A 23,800-nucleotide genomic window follows, 5' to 3' on the forward strand; every position below is an offset into this window, starting at 1 on the left:
ATCCGGGCCTTGTAAGTGAAAATGGACATGAACTGTGGAGAAGTTTGTCAGATGGATGTTACATATAATTCAAAGGTCCAGCTTTATTAGACATAGTATCCTGCTAATTCTGCTGGAGGATTACAGTAAAACTAAAAATGTCTGTAGAATACTCTGTCACACACTAATTCATTATGAAGAGCAAGTGTCTTCTACTAAACATCCAGGTGACCAAAGCCTTATGAGAGGAGTTGGTAAATGGAAACTGAAAAAAGCCTGTCATATATTTATACATGTAATGTATATGTGTGTGTGTGTGTGTGTGTGTAAATATGTTTCTGTCTCCTTGACTTGGTTTCACACGATTCTTTTAAATTAGGGCCATTTATTTCCAATATTCTGCAGAAACATGTCTAGTCATGGGGAAATATTACCTAGCCTGGAGTCTCGCTGTCTTGAAAAATTATATTCATGTATGTGTGTATGTATATATATATATATATATATATATATATTGGAAAATGAAGAATTAGGCAGAATGCTAAATTGGAAGCATGTTTTAATAAAGATTTCTAATCGGCTTTCATTGTGAAGCAAATTTTCAAGAAGAGGGAGAATGAAAATGTTTTTTACAAAGAAGTACAAAATGAAGAAAATAATATATAAAAAAAATAATATATAAAAAATAACTATACCAATACATTATATTCTCTTTGAACTTTTGAAGTTCAATGGTAGTCCATGTATATAATGGTTGGAAAAATAAGGATGCATGAGAATTGTGAATTGTGTTAGGTTTAAAAAAAGAGAAAAGAGGCTAAAAGTTTGTGTTAAGCAGGAAGTGTGGTGTCAAAACAAGAAGTGTGTGTAAGGGAAGACAAATGTTTTTAGTTGGAGTCATGCAAAGACTAAAAACATTTGTCTCCCCTTACACACACTTCCTGTTTTGACACCACACTTCCTGCTTAACACAAACTTTTAACCCTTTCTTTAAACCTAACACAACTCTCAATTCTCATGCATCCTTATGAAGGTCACAGTTAGCTCTCACTGTGCATGTAACTATGTGCTGTCATCTGTTGGTGCACTACAGAAGCAGTTCAGAAAATTTTTGATACCACCTCAATATATATATATATATATATATATATATATATATATATATATATATGAAAGAACAACAACTTTGTCGAAAGTACACCTAGTTTTGTTTTTAAGAAGCAATATAATAAACTGTAAAATCATTTTAAAGGTATTAAAAAAAAAAGGAGTCAAACCTTATAACTAAGGTAACAATGGTTGTGATCTTTGCCATGCTGAAAACATTAATATTTTGTTCCATAGACCTTCAGACATGAACACCAGTTCAGAACCAATATCTTTTTGGTGCCATAAATCAAAATATTTGCTGAGATATTTTAAAGTGCCTAATGCTTGAACATTAGACAGCCTCATATCATAATTTTCTTTCCAAATAAATCAAACGTTTCTTTTGTTAGTGTGCACTTTAAAAATTTTTATCATGACAAATCAGAATTTTTCAGTGAACTATTCCAAAATGCCAAGGAAACCTCAAACTGCCTTGTAGAATATTGCTGTGTGGCTTTCTATGTCAATATGAATAATTAACAGTTTTATTCATTTATTATTTTTGTCAAAAATTTAAGATCATTTGATTTTTTGTATTTCTTTTATTCATTTATTTTATTTTTCTCTTTTTTGCGTTGGTGTCAATATTATGTGAAACTTACAGCTGCATTTGATGAAGTTTCAGTTTTCAGCAATTATGTGTGTGTGTGTGTGTGTATATATATATATATATATATATATATATATATATATATATATATATATATAATACATGAGAGAGAGATGCAGGTGTGGTTGTGTGGTAAGAAGTTTGCTTCCAAAGCACACGATTCCAGATTCAGTTTCACTGCATGGCCCTTGTTCATTGCCTTCTGCTATAGCTTCAAGCCAATCAAGGCCTTGTGAGTGGATTTGGTAAACAGAAACTGAAGGAAGCCCATTATATATGTGTATATACATATATATGCCTATGAGTGTCTTTGTGTTTGTCCCCCACCAGTACTTGACATCTGATGTTGCTGTGTTTACGCCTCCGTAACTTAGTTGTTCAGCAAAAGAGACTGATAGAATAAGTAAGGCTTGAAAATAATAAGTACAGGACTCAGTTCATTCAACTAAAATCCTTCAAGGAAGTGTCCCAGGCACTTAAGAAATGTATTTATGTCTATGTAACCAGAATAGAAAAATCTTTTGAAATTCCAATTTTAATAGATTTTCATAACAATCTGGCTTTTATGATCCCTCTTTTAAGACAGTTCTCAGCTAAATAATTAAACCAGAAAACAAATCTTAATTCAGCATCATATCTGCTTCCTCTCTTTTTGTTGTGCTTTCCATTTCTTATCTTTACAAGACCATTTATCTTGTGTATCCTACCAAAAACATGTTTAATTTTTAATGAGCACCATCCTCGTCAACTATCTTTTTTTTGCAGAAACTGAAGCATTCAGGATTGGAACAGCAGACTGCAGCTGAGTGTGAGAAAAGCAAGCACGCACACGCACACACACACACACACACACGCACTAAGCAGGGAGTCTCAAATTCATGCTCTCTTTCTCTGTGTAATGTGTGTGTCAGTAATTAACACAAGACAACCAGCAAAACCATTTCAGACTGCATTATTTGAAGCAATCCCCTGCCATGTTTCTTATTCTGAAGTACTTCACTGAGTGAGAAGATCTTTGACATTTCTTTTTCATTTTGTAAATATTCTCATACTTGTTTTTTTATTCAACTAACCTGTACTCCTCTTTTACTTCCCTTTACTTCCAGCCTTCAGGCTTCTCTCTCTCTCGCCATGTGTGCGGTGTGTGTATGTATATGTATGTATGTGTTTGTGTATGTGTGTGCATGTGTATCACTTAATTGATTGTTTAACTGTCGTACAGCCTTGGCCAGTATAACAAATAGCAAGCTTCAGAAAATCTAAAAGTGTAGGAATACATATGCTTGTGTATACATTATATGTGTGTGTGTGTGTGTGTGTAAAACTAAAAAATTAGCATTCCATTGGTTACAATGACGAGTGTTCCAGTTGACCCGATCAACGGAACAGCCAGCTCATGAAAATAACATACAAGTGGACTTCTTTCTTGCTAAAACCCGATATATAACAACAAGATGTTGTAAACCCTAACCCTTATCCCTTAACCCAAACTGTAACCCTAAATTCTATCCCATGATATATATCATAAAGTGCATTATATTTTAGTGAATAATTCCTACATACACAAAAACGAAACTGAATCTGTCAAGTTTTTATTATCAAAGTTTTCTGTTTTGGATTTTGAAGTCCCAGATTCCCCTATTTTTTATTCACATGTTTCATGTAATAAACTAGATCTCTGGCAGAAAAGAGAAAAGCAGGTGTAATTGAATAATTTATAAGCTGTATTTCACTCATAAGTTACTTCTTGCTAACAAGAAATGAAATCTCTTCACTTTAAATGGAAGTCACATGAATTGCGCTAGTTATGAAAGCAATAAACCGAGACAGCTCAATTAGGCAGCACTGCAGTAGGTAGGGCAATCGACTGAATAATTGACTAGTTGCATGGTTTGCCTTGGGGCTTTCAATTAAGTTCTTACCAAATACACACACACACACACACACACACACGTATATTGTTCGTATTTTCTGTAATATTTCCTTATTTATTTTATACTTTTGCCATTTTTATTGCCCAGGATAAGAGTACAATACCAAACTAAATGCATTGCATCACACCAACATTGCAATATATATGAGCTAAGCGGAAGTAGCTTTTAAATGATTGAGTGACCTGCTAGAAATAGCAACCAAATCTCCCTCAAATCACACCCCCATTTTTACATCCCTCCAGTCATGAATGACCATGGGATTGCACCTTGAAAGTTACCCTCCGAGGCACAAGTCTGGGCAAGATTGTTTAGGGAAGACCAGCAGTTTCCCATGCATACCAGCCTCCCCTCTCCACACAACTGATGTTACCTAAGGGAAAGGCAAAGGCCAATCCAGCTTTGGCACCAATAGTGTCGCAACTCATTTCTACAGCTGAGTGAACTGGAGCAGCATGAAATGAAGTGTCTTGCTCAAGAACTCAACACACAGCCCGATCTAGGAATCAAACTCACTACATCATGATTGTGAGCCTGACACTCTAACCACTAAACCATGCACTTTCACACACACACACACACACACACACACACACACACACACACACACACACACACACACATATATATCCACAAACATACATACACAAGTTGTAATAATGAAGTTAAAACAAATAGTGATGCTTTGAAATCATTTGATGCATGCATTTCAATTTTGCATAATATATAATAGGAGAAGTGTCCATTACATAAACCTTTCTCAGTTAAAGCATCTCAAAATATGAAGAATTGTTTTAACTGAGGAAGGTTTACGTAATGGATGCATTTCCTGTTATATATTATACAAACCTGAAATGTACATATTAAATGGTTTCAAAATATCACAATTTAGTTTGACTTTGTTATTGCAATTTATACAACTTGATATCAGTACAAACTAGCCAGTCTAGACTCTACTAAAGGAGATATTTAGACAACAATTTGTAGTAATTTGAGTTGAAAATTCTGTTACCATGCACCACATCTTAGTGTAACACGAAATATATATATATATATATATATATATATATATTATTTAATAAACACAATATATATGTTTATGAGTTACAAATAGTTTTATGTCATGTGGTTTAGGCAATATTATATATGCTGATCTCTGAAGATAATGTCCCTTACAAGTTGACACAAAGTAACAACCTTTACACTCTTCATATACATGCATGTGTGGGTATCTGTACACCCAGAAATGTGTGAATAGATGTGGAAAGATAAAAACATCCTATATTTTGAGTGCATCATGGCCAGATGGTTGTGGTTCTCTTTTCATTCTTGCCAGATAATACATTTGGCAAGTATCTTCTACCATACAGACCTGTTCGTGAAAATTTGAAAACAAAAAATTGTCAGAGTTCGTCAGATGAGCTGTAATAGTAATTTCTATGCTCCTGGACACACACATTGTCAAGCTGATTTTACATGAGCATTACATAGCAATACTAACATCTGTATAATACTCCATCTTAAACACAAAAATACAGTGGATAGGCAGTTCTGTTAACAAAATATCAAGAACACTGTTTATTGAAACTAACGTGGGCACCACCATCATGAATGATAAAATCAATCCATTTTGATCTGTACTTTCCAACACCCAGACATATAAAGACTCATTTATTTTGCTTTGATAATGTCCAGTATAACCAGCACAAACTTAAATGCAATAAGGTTAGGTTTCCAGGGAATTTTCGCAATAAAGTTTACCACCAGCGATTATTGTTTTTGACTGCAATCCATTGCAGGCTGGTTACTAAACTGTGTGCAGGCCTGTGTTCATGCATCACAAAGTGCAAGCATATTAAAGTAAGACATGGGCTAATGCATCTGTAAGTGCAGACAGAATGTGTGTGTGTATATAAATATATATATATATATATTCACGTGCACACATATATATACATACAGGAGAGGGGAGGGGAATGAAAAAGAGCAAGCATTGCATTCAACTCTCTTAGCCACCACTGTTGCACGTAAATGCCTGTGTATGCACATATATATGTGTGTATAAGTGTGTATACACATATTTATGTGTTGGTATGTGTGTGTATACAGACACATATTTGTGTGTATGTATGTTTACATATATATATATATATATATATATATATATATATACACACATTTGTGTGTGTGTGTATTACTTTTATATATTATATATATATATATACATATATATATATATATATTGCTTTTACCGTTTTGGCACTTGCTCTGATAGAGTAAGTAAATGATGGGGCAAATATATAGCCTGTTGTAAAGTTTTGAGAAGCCACAGAGATCAATTGGGTATCATTACAGGAATTCCATCCATGGTGGTTATTGAGGGTGGGAAAAGAAAAGAAAAAGAAAAAGAGAGAAGAAGAAAAAGAAAAGAAAAAAAAAGAAAACATTGACCAAACTAAAGGAAGGAATTTCAATGAAGAAACTCATGTAAATGAAATATAATAGAGCTGCTACAGAAAAATCAAGATGCCGGCAGGATGTTGGATGTATTAATGAGACTGGACACTATGCAACAATAGGAAATGCTAAGTCAAAGACAATGAGATGGAGCCTAACAGACCAAAGAATCTCTTCATGACAGAACCTACACAATTTCTTGGCACAAACTTGAAGAGAAAGGTCTTAACATAGTAAAGAGAACATAACAAATTCCCTAATTGCATAAAAACATGAATGCATGTAATATTTATAGTGTATGCATGTCTGTGAGAGCTTACATGCATATACGTAAATACATATTCACACCGTATGTAGATTTGATCATGTGTATGTTTCATGTGAAGGCACACTGCACAGACTGCATCTATACAGTTGCATGCATATGCATACACGTGTGTGTGTGTGTGTGTATGTGTGGCATGCACTTGGGAATACATTTAAATAAATATACAAACAGGAAACAACTTCTATCTCATTCCAGGGTGAAAAACTAGAGGTAGTCGATAGCTTCCGCTATCTGGGCGACCAAGTTAGTAGTGGGGGTGGGTGCGCTGAAAGTGTAGCTGCTAGAATAAGAATAGCCTGGGCAAAGTTTAGAGAGCTCTTACCCCTGCTGGCGACAAAGGGACTCTCACTCAGAGTAAAAGGCAGACTGTATGACGCATGCGTACGAACAACCATGCTACATGGCAGTGAAACATGGGCTGTAACTGCTGAGGACATACGTAAGCTCGCAAGGAATGAAGCCAGTATGCTCCGTTGGATGTGTAATGTCAATGTGAATACCCGTCAGAGTGTAAGTATCTTGAGAGAAAAGCTGAACATTAGAAGCATCAGTTGTGGCGTGCAAGAGAGACGATTGCGCTGGTATGGACATGTGGTGAGAATGGAGGAGGATAGCTGCGTGAAAAAGTGCCACACCCTAACAGTTGAGGGAACCCGTGGAAGAGGTAGGCCCAGGAAGACCTGGGCTGAGGTGGTGAGGCAAGACCTTCGTACATTGGGCCTCACCGAGGCGATGACTACGGACCGAGACCTTTGGAAATGGGCTGTGCGTGAGAAGACCCGGCAAGCCAAGTAAGATCGTTGCCAGTGCCCCTGGACTGGTTCTTGTGCGGGTGGCACATGAGATGCACCATTTTGAGCGTGGCCATTGCCAGTACCGCCTGACTGGCTCCTGTAGGATTTTCGAGCGAGATCGTTGCCAGTGCCCCTGGACTGGCTTGTGCGGGTGGCACATAAAAGACACCATTTCGAGCGTGGCCGTTTTCGTGCGGGTGACACGTAAAAGCACCCACTACACTCTCTGAGTGGTTGGCGTTAGGAAGGGCATCCAGCTGTAGAAACTCTGCCAAATCAGACTGGAGCCTGGTGTTGCCATCCGGTTTCACCAGTCCTCAGTCAAATCGTCCAACCCATGCTAGCATGGAAAGCGGACGTTAAACGATGATGATGATGATGATGATGATACATACATGAGTATCTGTACCTATTCATGTTTAAACTAGACAAAAATATGTACATATACATATATATACATATATGTTTCTGTGGATAGACAATCAGATAGATTTATATACAGCACAATTGGACATATTGTGAATGGCAGCATTATATACATGTACATGCATACACACAAACACACACACACACACACACGTGCGTTTGTGCACACACACACATCTACACATACATACATAGATATACATATATTGCATATCTGAATTGTCAGTATTTTCAGAACTATAGATCAAACATATCTATCCAAAATGCTTGTATAAGAAAAGAAGCTCTAGAGAATCACTAACAGGAAATGATGTGAAAGACTGAAATAAAGAAAAAATTAATCTAAATAGTAACAAAAACATGAGTAAAGAAACTGCCTAAAAATCTTCCCCCCCCCCCTCTCTCTCTCTCCCTCTTTAATTAGTTCTATAATCTTCAACTGATTTTATTCATTGCAATTCATTTTAACAGAGTAAAGGATCCCCTTCGGTCATGATTGACCATGGGATTGCACCTAGAAAGTTACCCTCCGTGGCACAAGTCTGGGCAAAGTTGTTTATGGAAGACCAGCAGTCACCCATGCATATCAGCCTCTCCTCTCCATGCCACCAATGTTATCCAAGGGAAAGGCAAAGGACGATCCAGTTTTGTACCAGTGACGATGTGACTCATTTCTACAGCTGAGTGAACTGGAGCAACATGAAAATAAAGTGACTTGCTCAAGAACACATCACAGCTCAGTCTAGGAATAGAACTTACTATCTCATGATCACGACCCATTGCTCTAACCACTGAGCCATGCACCTAGAAAAACATTAGATGATTGCATTACAATTTCATATAGAATTCCACAATATTTTGGAAAACTGATAATGGAATAATTTTAAAAAAATTTTAAGTAAAATATGAACCAAACTTCAATGTACAGATAGAGCACACATGAAAAATACTATTAACTCTTAGGCTTAACTATTGAATAATTTTAAAATCCAGCTCTGATGATTTTATTAGTTATAACAATATTTTCAATGCTATCATCATTCCATTCTGGTGATGAAACTGAGAAGGTTTTGAAATATTAATGGTCTCGTCGATTTAATAATTAGTTACACACTGAACATAAAGGATTAATAAAGAGATACAGAATATCCTTGAGATAAAAACTGCCAACTCCCAGCTGTTTCCAGGTAAGGCAATAGTTTTCCAAGATGAAACATGTTTTCGTAGAAGACTGGAAGTAGGAGACATCACTCGTTTCTAACCATTAGAATAAAATTTTAGAATATTAGAATAACCATTAGAATAAAATTTTAGAATATTAGAATAACCATTAGAATAAAATTTTAGAATATTAGAATAACCATTAGAATAAAATTTTAGAATATTAGAATAACCATTAGAATAAAATTTTAGACAATATAAAATAACCATCGCATGACAAGGAGACACAAACATAACTACACACACACACACACACACACACACACACAAGTACATATACAATGGTTTTCATATACAATTTCACTCACAAGGCTTAAGTCTATGGGGAAGTACACTTGCTCAAAGGCCACAAGTAGGACTGAATCCAAAACAAGGTGGTTGGGTCAGTAGACCAAAATAAGTGTTATACCCAAGGTTTATTCTATATCAGTTGAGTGCATGTGGCCAAGTTGTTAGGGAGTGGCACTCAGGATCATGAGATTGTGGTTTCAATTCCTGGACCAGTTGGTGTGTTGTATTTTTGAACAAAACACTTTATCTTGCATTTGCCCTGCAACTACTTCAACACATGACATATGTTAGACTGTGCTTCTGTTCAGGTAACCTAGATTTGACAGAGAGAGAGTAAGCTTATGTACCATGCATTCGGTTGCTATAAACAAATCATTTGTATAAGTTGTTTTGGCAATAAATTAGAGAATTCTCTTTCCCAGACTACAAGAGACTAACCATCCATCATATTTTATTTCAATCTGTAAAATAGAACAAATGTAACCTAGTAATATTCTTTAGTTCACACCAACACTCTGTGCATTATGAGCCAACAGGGAGACTTTATGTGCTGGAAATAGCCATCAAATATCACCCAAATCACTTTCTTTTGAATAAAGGGACACAGCAAGGAACAGATCCTAGTGCACAAAAATAAAATGGTAACAGCTGGAACACAATTGACCCTAAGTCTGCTCAATTAGGGCTTACTTGAGACTAAATACCAATAACAATAAACACATAAATATAAATTCTTCTCAACCTGCTTCTTAATAATGCCTCAGAGACATTACAAGATGGTACCCTAACTAAATTAATTATTTGTGGTTCCAATTCATTCGAGATATGAAAGACGTGTTGAATTCTTCATCTTTAACATTGTTTATATAAAAGATAGTCGAAGTGTGTATATTTAAAAAGTGATAGTTTAATTTTGTTTTTGTGGTCATCTAACTTCCAGATGAGCTCTGACTAATCAGACCGATCATCAGTGACATTCCAGCCTTGACCACTCCATCTTTTCCTATATCAAATAATATATTTTCCAAAGTGTCCTGCCTCTTTGCATGTGATAAGGTATAATTTTAGGGAAATTTGGTTGCTATTTCCATCCTATCAAGTGACCACACTGAGTTTCCCTTCTTGGTATTTTGCTTATATATATATATATATATATATATATATATATATATATATATGTATATATATATATATATATATATATATATATATTGAGCATGGCCGTTGCCAGTACCGCCTGACTGGCCTTCGTGCCGGTGGCACATAAAAAGCACCCACTACACTCTCTGAGTGCTTGGCGTTAGGAAGGGCATCCAGCTGTAGAAACTCTGCCAAATCAGATTGGAGCCTGGTATAGCCATCTGGTTTGCCAGTCCTCAGTCAAATCGTCCAACCCATGCTAGCATGGAAAGCGGACGTTAAACAATGATGATGATGATGATGATGATGATATATATATATATATATATATTAGCTGTAGTAGCATTTGGCTCATCATATAACTGTAGAGAATTGTTAAGATATAATTATTACATTAACACAGTATAAGATGTCTAATCAAAATTGAAATCAATTCTGCCATTCACAAATTGAACAGAGCAGTGATATTGTTTCCTTTAACGGCATCTTTTCCAACTTTGTCCTCGTATTTCAATGCTAATGGACGACAATGGCATAACATTGAAACAAAGCACTGTATGAAGCCAGCGATGTCAGATCTTGAAATGGAAGAGCAAATAAAGTTAAAGAAACTTCCATGTGGTGCTGCATTTGTTAAGGTACATAACAAAGCTCTTATACATGACAGCATCAAAGGTAATACTTATTACAAGTCTTTTTTATTTGAGCCTCTAGTTTTAAGTGCAAGTTTCATTGTATTTACAATAGACCCATTAGTTATTTCATGTTGTTCATTGACCTATAACAAGTATGGTTTAGTTCTTGTTTTTACAATGCTGTCAACCAATTATTTTAATTTGATGCTTTTAAGCTGTGTACCTTTATCCGAGTAAAATGAACTTGGAGGCCTGGAACTGGCAAATACAGATTTTAGATTGCCACTGCAGCTCTCAACATTGTAAGTTCAAATCCCATCAGCGCCAAACATCCTTTTAGATTTGACAACATAACTACCAGTACAAAACCAGGGAATGACAAAATACTTAAAATGTCAGACAAGATGATTTGCAATATTCGGTTTAGGGGTTCTTTGCATTCTGAGTGTTCGGATGGCACACAATCTATCGTCCAGTTTAACACCGACACTTAATCCTTAGGTGCCTTTGGTGAATTTCACTATTTTACAAGCATTCAGACTCATGTTTCCAATTTGAGGATCACTTCTATATTCCTCCAACCAGTTTTAGAGGCTTTGGAAAAGAAAAACTATCATAGCTACTGCTTTCCATTCCCTAATCAAATGGTAAAAAAAAATAGGGGTCCTTGAGAATTCATTAACCAGCAATAATATATCTCTAGATACAATCATAGGAGTACTGCCGTAATATACAGCATGTATTGTTGGCAGACTCTCATCTTTTTCTAAATTTGTTTACAGCTGGTTTCTTCCACACAGAGAGAGAGAGAGATGAAGAGGAGAAGAATCAACCTCAGAACAGAATTAGTATTTTATTTTGCAACCCTAATAGAATGAAGGTAATGCTGGCCTTAACAATATTAGAACTCAGAGTACAAAGAACAGTAATGAATACACAAAACAATCTATCTCAGAACCCAGCTAATTCACTGCCTTTTCTCTGATTCTGACAATGAACAAATGTTCTTACTCCTCGATGGTATAATTAATCATGTAACATTTTTTTAAAAATCATTGATATCTTTTAATGCATTACAAGATAGAGAAACAATTGCCTTGTCTTCTCTCTATTTGTAAGAGATATTGTAAGAGAAATCAGCTAGCTCAAGGCGCCATCATGTGAATGATGTTTTTTTTCCTTTTTAAGATTTACATGATGTTGAGAATAAGAATGGAAGAGAAAGTTGATCAGTGAGAATTGTGAAAGTGTGAATGGAATGTAATAGACCTCACCATTTTCAAATACATTCTATAATTGCAATAGTCTCTAGTTCAATGATTGATTGTTTTTCTCCTGTGAAGGAAATAGAAAGATCGACAGTGAAAGGCCAATGAATATCCATTCTAAGAGTGTCAGTGTCTCCTATTAAAGTTTGCAGTGTCTCTGTTTTACATGTAATGACCACTGAAATGTTGGTAGATTCAGTACTGAAGACGTCAGCAGTTCCTTTGGAACATGAATTTAGTTGCCTTTAGATAATTATGATTAACCAACTATATATATACATATATTTATATATATATATATATATTTGATCTCTGTAACATAATGTAATGAAGTGTTCCTATGATGATCTGCTGTGATTAAGCATCCAATTGCACTCAGAACATCCAATGCACACGTTCCAAATAACCACAACAATGAAACACATGGCGTACAAATGATATAAACTTGTATTTATTATAATTTTTTTATTTATATACATGGGGGAGACAGTGCTAAGCAGTGATATGTATAAATACAAACTTGTCACCAGTTCAAATGTGCTTTGGGTATATTCAAGCCCATAAAGAAAGCCATTCACTGTATTTTGTTTTGGAGAAAAATATCTTGCTGTAATCAAACATGTAAATACATCAAGTCAGTTCACAGTGTTTCCTGTTTCTGATACTGAAGAGGAGATAACCACTCCAAAATACATGCACCCAACAGTCTGGTTATGGAGCACAATGAACTGACCTGATGTATTTACACCTATTTGCCCACATTAGGAAATTTTCTCCATGACAAAAAACAGTGGATAGCTGTCTTATGGGTTCAAATATGCCTCAAACATATTTGAACAGATAACAGGTTTGTGGTAGTGGGGGTGTGTATACCATTATACTGGTGACTCTGCCAGTGCTGGTGCCACATAAAAAGCATCTAGTCCACAGTGTAAAGTGGTTTAGATTTGGAAGGGTACCCAGCCATAAAAGCCATGATAACACTGCCCTTACCTGTGTTGGCGCCATGTAAAAAGCACTCAGTCCACTCTGTAGAGTGGTTGGTGTTAGGAAGGGCATCCAGCAGTAAAAGCCATGTCAAAATAGATACAGAAGTTTGGTGCAGTCTTTTACCTGGTCAGCTTCTGTCAAACCATCCAACCCACGCCAGTATGGAAAATGGACATTAAGCAATGATATTTAGGTATACATTTTGAAAAGAATAAAAAAACGAGATTATTAAATTAAGTTTAATTGATTTTTTTAGAATTAATTAATGCCTCATATCTCTTGAGATCTCATGTTATCATTTATAATGTAACTTACATTGTAAGTGAAAAAACTTATTTCTTTGGTTTGTCTTCTTTATTTATCTGGAGCAAACTATATACCAAAGATATTTAGCTATTTTTATTCCTTTTGCATATTGCTGTAGATGATAATGCACATTTTTTTTATTATTATTTTGTCATAAAAAATGAGCCAATATTTTGTTATATCCTACATACAGTGTTGGTACATATGACAGGAAGTTTTGTGAATTCATCAAGTTTCCTCTGTGCTCCAAATGCTGTCATATTGTATTCTGAATAAAAGAACGGAACTCAATATAAGCAATGGAGATGGACAAGAGAGAAAATTGAATCTTGAACACTATTCATAAGATAATCAATCATTGACACAGGAAATACATGAAACTAAGTGAATTATTTTTGTATAATCGATAGCTGACCATGGGTTTGATTTTTCATAAGTCAAGTAAAGAAATAACATTAAACATTATTGGATTCTATTCTCTTGAATAGTTTTTCTTTATTTTGAGGTGAATACTTGGTATTTGCCATTTTTGTGCAATTTTGCTGTTATGGGCTCAAGTTTTCTTATGTTGGCACCAAGCAATATGTGTAGAAGATCTATGTTTATGAATTTTAAAGAGACATACTGATAAAGAGGAAAGACTACATTCTAATTTCACAGGGGGATTTTCTGATGAAGAGTGACGACTGCCTTATTTATTTGTATATAAGTCACACTTGTGTGTAAATTTCACCCCTAATTTAATGTTAAATCTTAGTACAAAAACATTTTCCCTTCAAAGTTTTAGATTTCACTTGTGTAAAAATGTGTTACAGTGACTCAATAATGAAGGGATAGGGGCTTTCTTCCAATTTCATGAAGAGACAAAAAGTGGAAGACTACTAATTTCAAGATCTTTCCTAGTCATCATTTTTTATTTATGGCAATCTAAGTATCATTTCCAATAGGGAGAAAAGATATAAGACTGTTAACAACAGGTACCTCAATGATATTTTGATTAATATTTCTAAAAGATATGAATGCTTTTATTTAGTTGGCCTAAGATATAATAATTTGAATTATTTGTTACATTGACATTCTTAGATTGTTCATCATACATAACTTGATCAATTGCATAGGAGTACTCTTCTGTGAAAGTACTATCAAATCCTGTATAAATCAAATATTTCACAGGAATTTCATCAAAAAAGATTTACAAGGAATATCTTGTCACAAGATGACATAATGGTAAATGTTGAAGATGCCTGTACAGTATCATCATCCGTTGGTATGCTTTTCATCTAAATCTTCAAATGGACAAATTTGCTTACCGCAGCATTTTCTGGGGTTTTTTTTTTTTTTTACATTTCTTCGATGAGCTACAACTCAATTTCCCTTTTTGATGTTGAAAGGCTTTGTATAACAATCTTGTCTAAATATATGAAGATCACCACCATGGAAATAACAATAGCACTTATGCTTACTGCTGATATATGGATGCACTCACTCACAAAGATGAATCATATGAGTTTGCATTATTTATGGCTGTCTCAGATGTGATACATAGTCACTGATGATTTCAAAACACTTTGTTGAATATTAAGATTTAACAAAGCAGAAATAAAGGCATTGCATATTAACACATCTTTACATTTTATGAAGTGATAAAGCTTGTGTTGAAATTCTTTTTGATATAGCTCTCAGTTTATTCATAAACATATCAAATGGTTCACTGCCATGTTACCTTTTTCGAAAGCAATCTATGGCATGACACTTTCATATAATGGCGATAAAGTTTTCAAGAATTTATTGTCTGCTAATGTCTCATGTTTTTGTAGATTCCAGATGTAAAATCAAAGAATAAATGCAATGCTTCAACTTGACTAAGTTCAGAAATCTTAACCTTCATTAAATATCTTATCCCAGTAATTCTCCATTATGATTTGCAGGTAGATACTTTTGGAAAATTTCATCCCCATTGCCAGTGCCGCTGGACTGGCTCCTGTGCAGGTGACACGTAAAAAACATCATTTGAGTGTGGCCATTGCCAGTACTGCCCGACTGGCCCTCGTGCCGGTGGCATGTAAAAGTACCCACTCTCAGAGTGGTTGGCATTAGGAAAGGCATCCAGCTGATAATTAGCAAATGCATGATATTGTTAAGTTCAATACTCTACATTTCTCTATCTCTCTTTCTCTTTCCCTTTTCTTGATTCTGATTTTAAATGTCCACTCTATGGAAAATCCATGCTGAAACAGACATAGTAGCCTGGTGTAGTCTTCTACCTGGCCAGCTTCTTTCAAACCATCTAACCCATGCCAGCATGGAAGACAAACGTTAAAGGATGATAATGATGATGATGCTATATCAATTACAAGACATGTGTTCTTATTCTTCTCAGTGACAATGTCCAGTTAGTTGTGCTCTGTTCACCATTCACTTCGTATGACACATTTGTGTCATTGTATTTGCAATTAGAAAATATCCCTGGAAAGGCAAAACATCACCTGAGGTATTCTTCTTCAGACAAATGAGGATGGTAGTTTCAGAGAGTACTAATTACCTTATAAGAGGTGAGGACTTTTGGAGCTAGTGTTTTGTTGTTAATCAACCTAAACACTTTCTGGGAACTTCAATTGTTTTCGGATCTAAGGGTGTGATTTTAATTAGTTAAAATTTATTGGTTTATTACTCAAGTATTCCAGTATCCAGCTCACCATTAAGTTTCATTTCAGCAGCTGTTTCCAAGGAATTTTTTCATTTTAATATTACTGTGTTTATCCACAGAATCATTTTAAGATCTACTGTAATAGTTAGTCTATGCATTATGGAAGCAACCAAATAATACTGAAATATACACCAAGATGCCTCCATATGGTTCCATTTTTAATTAATTAAAATTTTCAGGCTTTTTCCCCTTGTCCTTTTTTATCAGTATTGGTCATTTAAATGTTTAGATCACATTATTAGGGGTATAATTTTAATAAATTAATATTCCATGGTTTGCTAGATTAAGTATGCTAGCACTCTCTTTACTTTAGTATTTTGAAGAAATTCAATAAAAAAAAAGGAAAAACTGCTTTACTGCTCTGACATCATTAAAAGGAAGAAAGAAAGGTCAAATGACCAAAGAAGCGATTGATGTCAATAAGTTAATAAACCTAATAGAAAACTAAGAGGTCATAAAACACTGGCTTGCAGAGATCATGCATGAGTCTATGAATGAAAGAGAGAGAAAAATGGAGTGAGAGAGGAGAGGAAAAGAGTATGGCCATGTGACACTATTGGCAATAATAAGATAAATCTGAAAAGCTATAATTCCATTAAGTTGACAGCATAGATGCCAATAATGAGAGAAGAAGGGAGGTGGGGAGAAAGGATTTGCACAAGTGGAATTGACTTATTATATCTCATAGAAAAAGCTAACGAAACAATGCCTAAAAGGATCAGATTAGTCAAAGATCAGGTGCAAGCAAGTGAGCAAGAGAGGCAGACTGACAGAAAGACAGACAGACAGAAACACAGAAAGAGAAAGAGAGAGAGAGAGAGAGGATTGCAGCAAGCAGAGTAAGTGTGAAATGCAAATTTGTTTTGATATGCTTTCTATGGATTTATTATGTCAAAAAAGATATTTTCGTGTAAACGTTATTAAAAGTGTGTTCTCGATATGACAAATTGAAAATAATCAACATGAATGCCTCAACGTGGAAGTCTAGTGTTAAATTACCAGAAAAGTTGGCAAGAAAATGCGAAAATTTGCCACCTAAAATTATATGTCTTCTTGGTAAAACGATTATCTTGTCTGTCAGTGTTAAAGAACAGAGCAAAACCTGTGAACAGAAACCTCAACTGCTGAACACTTTCATCTGTATGTATGTACATGTATGTGTGTGTGAATGCGTGGATATTCATGAAAACGAATATGTTGTTTCATAATATGTGTATGTATATACATATATAGAATAGAAGCCCAAGGTATTACGCAGTGGGACTGAACCCGGAACCATGTTGTTGGGAAGCAAGCTTCTTACTACACAGCCACGCATGCTTTCTTTTGTTTGGAAGCAAAATCTGTGTGTGTGTGGTTTAGTGCATGTATGATATGGTCTATACAAAATATTGAAATGCTTGATTCACGATTATGGTAATGTGTTGAGGTAACGACATGTTTAAATTCATACAATGTTTTCATGCAAGTATCCATTCCAATGGATTGAAACTAGAGAGAGAGATAGAGCTTATTGTATTAAGTGTATATTGCTTTTCAATGTTCATTACGAAGATTTACCACAAGCATGTACACTGGTTACAAATGCAAACCACAATACACATGCACTATATTATGTATGTATTGTGTATAATTCTACCTCTGTGTGTGTGTGTGTGTGTGTGTGTTTATGCATGGATGCACGTGCATGTGTTTGCATGCATGTGCACATGTATCTCTGTAGCATTAGGAATATGCAGCAAATTTAAAGAAACCCAATGAAAATAAAGAAATCAATAAATCCTTTATGTTGCCAATGAGATCAGAAGAGGAGTAAACCTGTTTCAATTGTTGCATTAATTTTAAATGAGTTATCTTCTCGCTGTTTCTGAACCTGTTACACAGCAAACCTCGATGCATCAATGTATCACCTGGCAATTACCACACATTTTATATTCACCATGAACTCCACTTTCGAAGAAAGCTATCACAGATGTTTATAATGTTAAGATAAAATGCAAAAATTACAACTGTAAAATGCCTTTTCAAGTCTTGAGTGGCATTTTAAAAGTTCCTGTGACATTAAAAAGCCACTCAACGTTAGACCAGAATTTCTGAGATGATCAGATGAGGCAGTTAGTTAACATGGATCTGTTTAAATTCCTTAATTTGATTTGGTTGTTAGCTAATTTCCCCTACCATAGAAATAGAGATGGTTGGTTTTGAAGTCCTGTTTCCATTGAAAAATTCAGAGAGAAATCTCTCCTAGATGAGACAGAAGTCTATTGCTGGTAACTTTCTCCAAAAAGCTTATTACCCAGTTTTTACAAGGTTAACTGAAACAATGCAGAATTTAGAGTCCTGAAAAGAGTCACCAGTAAAATGACTGCACGTTTCCAATGTCATGGAATGATTTATTTGCCAAAGAAAACAAAGAAGTGACCAAGGTGTTGAGAGAATACAGGAAGCATAGCAAAGAGAAGTTGCATAGCAAAGAGAAGTTACATAGTGAAAAATGCAATCCCAGTCCTCCATGTCTTACAAGTAAATAGAGCTGTGCTTAAGCTAAATCACAGAGACTGCTATTGGTGGTAGTAGAGAAATAAACCCTTATTAAAATGTCTAATTTGTCAAGCAGGCAACTCTAACTTATATGAAAGCTGGGGGACAGAAGGTATATCATATCAAGAAAGCTTAAACTATTTCAAAGCAAGATGAAAACTGGTGTGTGTCAATGTTTTTAAGAGTATTTGTATTGCATGATGAAAAAAAATAATTTGTTATGGATTAAAGGAGACAAATTATCAATGGTAAGAGCACCAAGAAGGATGCAATCCAACTTTTCAGCTATTGGTAATCCAGATTAGCAACAAAATCTGATGAATAAATTAGCATGCTGTATGAGCTGTGACAGTCCAGCCTAATGAACTGCCCTCTCTCAAATGAGTGTCAAAGAAAATGTTAGTCAGCCCCATGATACAGATGTAAATATGGATGTATGTTCACACACAAAAACACTCATGTAATTTTGACACCATTGTTAGAATCGGATTAATTTAACATGATTAAAATATTTTATTAACTGAAAAAAAGCTTTCTTGGTGTTCTACTTACAAATTTTTGGTAGACTGGCTTCAAGATACAACCTCTATGGAATATACCTCTTCTGCAAAATATAATAAATTCTACTTCCCTCATTTCACTCTAAGTAACTACAGCTTTGTGAATTCTTTCAAGTGAGAGAAAACAATCATATAACTTATTAGTGACACAATAGTATTAACTACTAACTAGATCTTGCCTCTGGATTCCAGTTGAAGAACAGAACATTTTTATTTGAATTATAGAGCACTGATTGTAGATATTGTCTGAATATGATGGAACACTAAGCTCGAATCTGAAATTAGATCTTCGAATATAGGTGGAGATTGTGAACCAATAATATATAGAAGTGTATTTAACTTAGGGATGTAACATTTTACTCAGGCACTTTTTGCAGTTTTTTTTTGGGGGGGGGGTTGTATGAATTCAGTAATACAGAGCAGCAAAGTGTGTCATTAAGAAGCATTAACTTTCTATAGTATTTTAGAATCATATCCACAGTGACTAATAATTAGTATAACTTTACTGAAAAAACTGCTTAAGATTATTGAATGTCTATTAGCGTTACATTCCTTGAAAAAAAATATCTCTTGACAATAAAGTGAAATAAAAGGTTAATTCAAAACTTTGATGAATTCAGGCAACTTAAAACTGTAAAAAATCTCACTCTAATTGCTGCCAAATAGCCAAGAGAGGTCAACTGCTAATGAATTAATCAGATTTAAGAACATAATTAGCATCTTTGTACAAAAGCAAGATGAAAGAAAATTCTAAGAAAGAGGAAACATCCAGTTGTGATTTCTAATGACAGAATATTAAAAATACATATATAAATATATGAAATAAAAGCAACTATTCATTTGAAGAACTATTGATTATGTTTTCAAAAGACATGTTCAATAAAATTTTAATGATTCTAGAATTGAAAAATATTAAATATTTTTCTCTCTTTCAAAGAGATTCCTATGAAGAAACAACTGGAAATTTAGAATGACAGTCTATGAGAAACCATTTACTTCCCGAAACAACAAAGATTCCAGTTTTGCAACAACAAAAGAGTTAACGGAAATTGATTTCTTCCATTATTAATTCATAAAAGGAATTTTTTAAAAAAATAAATAAAATAAATTAGTTAGAAAATACCATACAACTCTCCGAACAATCTTCTCACAAATATGAATATAATGCTCTGCGATAAAATTATGAGTGAACAATAAGTTGATGTGGTTTTAAAAAATGTAGGCATGCTGTTGGTTTGTTTTTCTCCATTTGAAGCGAAGTACAAATCACTTAAAGACACTGGAATGATCCAGATGTAATTCCTCAAAATAGCATCTATAATATATTTAGAACCTACAGCTTTGGACTTAAAATAATGAAGATTTTAGTAAAACAATATTACCATCTTTAAGCTGGTGTTTGGAACATAAATAAACATGAAATTTTGGTGAAAGATTTTAATTTTCAGAACACTTTAAACAGGAAGCTTTTATCTTAGAATCAGAGCTGGTCTCAATCAGACTGGTATCAAAGGGATTAAAATTTAAGTATTGTATGTGGTTTAAATATTATGTTTCAAATAAAAATCACACACCCCTGAACAGGCATTGCCCCCACTCGTGGTATCTTCTTGACATTTGACACCTGACCCCCTTTTAAGCTCACACTGCCCTCAAGGGTACACTACTACCCAGGTTAATAACCTCTGATCTAGAGTTTTTAACCATGACTGATACTCTAGAACAGTGCTCCACAACCAATATGCCACGGCACACTGGTGTGTCGTGAGATGATGCTACGTGTGCCATAGTGTAACCTGAATATAATTTTTTCCCTATACTTTTGGTTATATTTTTAGTTCAGGTGTGCAACCAAATTTTGAAAAGAATATAAGTGTACTACAAGGGAAAAAAGGTTGCAGAACACCACTCTAGGAGATTTGTGCTAAATTGTCAAAGAATATAACAAGAGAGTGTAATTTATGACTCAAACCCAAATAGACACATGATGTTATGAAAATAAGAATTAAATAGTGAAAAATCCAATACAAACTTAACAAAGAGTTTCACAGATTAAAATGAATTAGGGTAGTATTAAATTACATTTGTTTAAGTTCTAGGTTCAAATCCCCCTTGAGATAAAAATTTACCTTTCAACGCTCTGGGTTTAATAAAATAAGTATGAGTAATTTACTGGCTTTGATTCAATCAACCATAATGCAAATATAATTATCTTTTGAAAATATGTTAATAAAAAGCATTGCTCTAATGAATCTGTGGAACCAAAACTGACACTTGGCCTCATATTTTGTTTTCAGAATGTTGTTTAAACAATATCTTCTCCTATTAGCCACAACCCAGTTCTTCAAATAAACGTTGATATTTTGTAAACATATTTGATTAATTTGGCAGAAAATACAGATTTGTTAATTCATTTGTTAATTCAACTATAAATGTATAAGTATAGTTAGTTCCTAAACTATTTTATTTGTTTTTCTCTCTCTCTTTTTATTGGATTTAGCAATTTCAGTGCTAATATTACCCTACTTTGCATTAAAAAAAAAATTAAATTCATATGTATTGGGTATGACAGCTTTCGATAATGAAAAGAAAAAAAAATATCGAATTTAGCTTGGCAATCATTGATCCATTTAGTTATTTTAGAAAACACCCCTCAAGTAAGAGGTTAAATTCAATCTATTAAAAATCACAGCATTCTATTGGCACCACCATCCCCCTTTCTCTATCTATCTATCTATCTATCTATCTATCTATCCATCTATCTATCTATCTATCTATCTATCTATCCATCTATCTATCTATCTATCTCTCCCTCCCCTTCAGTCACCTTTACTCCAACAAAAGAGAGAAGAAAGGGAAAGGAAAAACTCTCTGGAATTGAATATATATTCAGATAGAAAGAGGTGAACCTTTTATTTTCATGTCTTCAACACCAATAAAATCTAAATATTTGCAAGCTATGTCAATCAACAGTATGCCTGAATAACTCATGCGATTGATAATTCTGTTCCTACAGTAGCAACAATTCCAAAGTAAAGGATCAAACTGTCAACTAAGCAGTTCTGTTGTGATTCCTGTGGCTTACTAAAGTTCTATGTTCCTTCTGGAGTTATAAATATCAACAGTGCACAGTTGAAAGACTTTATTGCCATTAAACGCCAATGTAAGTGTCAGTCTTACTGGTTTTATTAAGACGAAATTATCAGAGGAAGAGTGTATCTCCATGAATTATGGTTCCATGAAAAACATGGCAGTGGAGGAAGGTTCAAATAACTGCTTTTATTGTGCTATTTAAAATTTATTCAAAGTTTTAAGTAATTTCTCTAATTAACCTAAGATCTGCCAGGTAGCCATAGGATCTACAAATGTTGGCTATAACCATACATCAACTTCCATGTCTGCTGCAGATGTAAATAGCCAGTGAGGGAGCCACTTTGCAAAGATTTGATCTCTTAGAAATAACTGCCAAATTTCATTTATATCACACCTTAGAATTTTAAAAGGGAAAGCATACTGAATAATGTAGTCCTAAATACAATGTCTGGAAGAAGAAAAAAAGCAAGAGAGAAAGCAAGACGATCATAACTGGTATATCTTTGATCCTAGATTTGCTCAATCAAAGATGATCTGGATTTAAACAACAATTGTAGCTGTCTCATCTTGTCCACCGTAACTACATCGTCTATCATGTTTACTAGAACTGCATATGGAAGCCCCCAGTGGCCAATGCTGATCATTCATCTGCACACATATACACAAACGTTGGTAACATTTGTCATCATTCCAAGGTGGATAAGTTAAAGTATCAGTCAGATAATCCCTTGCTCTCAAACTGTTGGCTTTGAGTTTTAATCAGAAATTATTAGCACTCTGGACACAATGCTTACTCTTTTACTTGTTTCACTCATTTGACTGCGGCCATGCTGGAGCACCACCTTTAGTCGAATAAATCAACCCTGGGATTTATTCTTTGTAAGCCTAGTACTTATTCCATCAGTCTCTTTTGCTAAACTGCTAAGTTACAGAGATGTAAACACACCAACACCAGTTGTCAAGCAATGGTGGGGGGAAAACACATACATAAATATATATATATATATATATATATATATATATATATATATATACGATGGGCTTCTTTCAGTTTTCATCTTTCAAATCCACTCACAAGGCTTTGGTCAGTCTGAGGCTATAGTAGAAGACACTTGCTCAAGGTGCCACACAGTAGGACTGAACCTGGAACCATAGGTGGTTGGGAAGCAAGCTTCTTACCACACAGCCATGTTGGTGTCTATGCTTAGTGGCATTTCTTGTTGTGTTGTGTTCTCATTTCAAATTCTACTGTAGACAGCTTTAACTTTCATCTTTTTGGAGGGTCAATAAAATAAGTAACGAGTATAAGAGTCAATATAATTGACAAATCCCCTTTTCCAAAATTTCAGGCCTTGTACCTTTAATAGATAAGAT

At 34.5% G+C, this 23,800-nt stretch overlaps 1 long non-coding RNA gene across 1 annotated transcript in view; it reads right to left on the minus strand.

Annotated features, from left to right (window-relative positions):
* LOC128250452 (uncharacterized) overlaps positions 1-23,800 on the minus strand; it is a 288,580-nt gene that overhangs the window by 115,440 nt on the left and 149,340 nt on the right. The gene's annotated exons all lie outside the window — the stretch shown is intronic.

The sequence above is a fragment of the Octopus bimaculoides genome, chromosome 21, assembly GCF_046866305.1.
Source record: "Octopus bimaculoides isolate indiv1 chromosome 21, ASM4686630v1, whole genome shotgun sequence".
Taxonomy (NCBI): Eukaryota; Metazoa; Mollusca; class Cephalopoda; order Octopoda; family Octopodidae; genus Octopus; species Octopus bimaculoides.